The sequence below is a fragment of the Pteronotus mesoamericanus genome, unplaced genomic scaffold, assembly GCF_021234165.1.
Source record: "Pteronotus mesoamericanus isolate MK-2021 breed Mesoamerican mustached bat unplaced genomic scaffold, CSHL_Meso_final contig_20, whole genome shotgun sequence".
Classification (NCBI taxonomy): domain Eukaryota; kingdom Metazoa; phylum Chordata; class Mammalia; order Chiroptera; family Mormoopidae; genus Pteronotus; species Pteronotus mesoamericanus.
The window spans coordinates 43266637-43267565 of record NW_026555085.1 but is presented as its reverse complement, the minus strand read 5'-3'; the positions used below and the strand labels follow the sequence as shown (position 1 = coordinate 43267565).

Here is a 929-nt window from a genome sequence, read left to right as displayed (position 1 = left end):
ATTCAAGAACATGACGTGGTTGTCACAAGGTAGCTTATTTACTTGCAGCAAGAAAAGGAGATAGGGATTCATATCCAGAGCTCTGTCTCCCTGAAGGGGTTTAGCCGTTGCTTATATACACTGTTTGGTCAATCACACGTTGATTTCTTCTTTTCAGTTGGGTACATTCATTCTGTTGGGTTCTTGTCAAGCACATCCTGTTTATAACTGGTCTGTAAAATACTGTACTACATTTTAACATTTAGCAAGAATAACATTTAGCAATAACATTGAGAACTGCACAGACCTTGAGACTCTTGTCTTATTTAACAGATGGGCAGAAGACTTTGCCGGCATCAGATGTTCACATATCAAATATATCTATCCAGTTGCGTGAGTTATGCCTGTTAAGTTAAATGTGAGCTCGGTTATGCCTTCTTCATTTGATAGTATTAGGCTTTCACTAGATTCACAGGAACATGAACCTGGAATTAAGTAAACAGCAGACAATATAAAAAAAGCTTTGAAAGATCAGAGACAAAGAATGGAATTCCTTTAAACAGAATTATTTTGGGAGGATTTTCTAAGGGACGAATTTTGTTTTTACATTATTCTTATACCACACAGCAGGAACTAGCAAGCTTCACTGCACTCAGCTACTAGCTTCAATTCCATGGGTCCTATCATTAGCACTAACAGAGATACTTCTATTCTCCAGTGCCATGGCTATTGCGACCCTTTAGTTCCCTTAACGGTTCTCTGTCAAAAAGCTAAAAATGCTGGCAAAACCAGCCAATGTAACCTTCAAAACCTATGAAGGCATAGCGCATAGTTCATGCCACCAGAAAATGATGGCTTTTGAGCAATTAATTGATAAACTCCTACCTCCAGTTGATGACATCACTGAGGCCTTGTGTAGAGTAAACTGGCCTCACCGTAGCAGGATGTAA

The 929-nt window shown here is 39.0% G+C and overlaps 1 pseudogene; it reads left to right on the top strand.

The window, feature by feature from the left end:
- The first annotated feature begins 312 nt into the window (after positions 1 to 312).
- Positions 313 to 929, top strand: LOC129066884 (acyl-protein thioesterase 1-like; annotated as a pseudogene).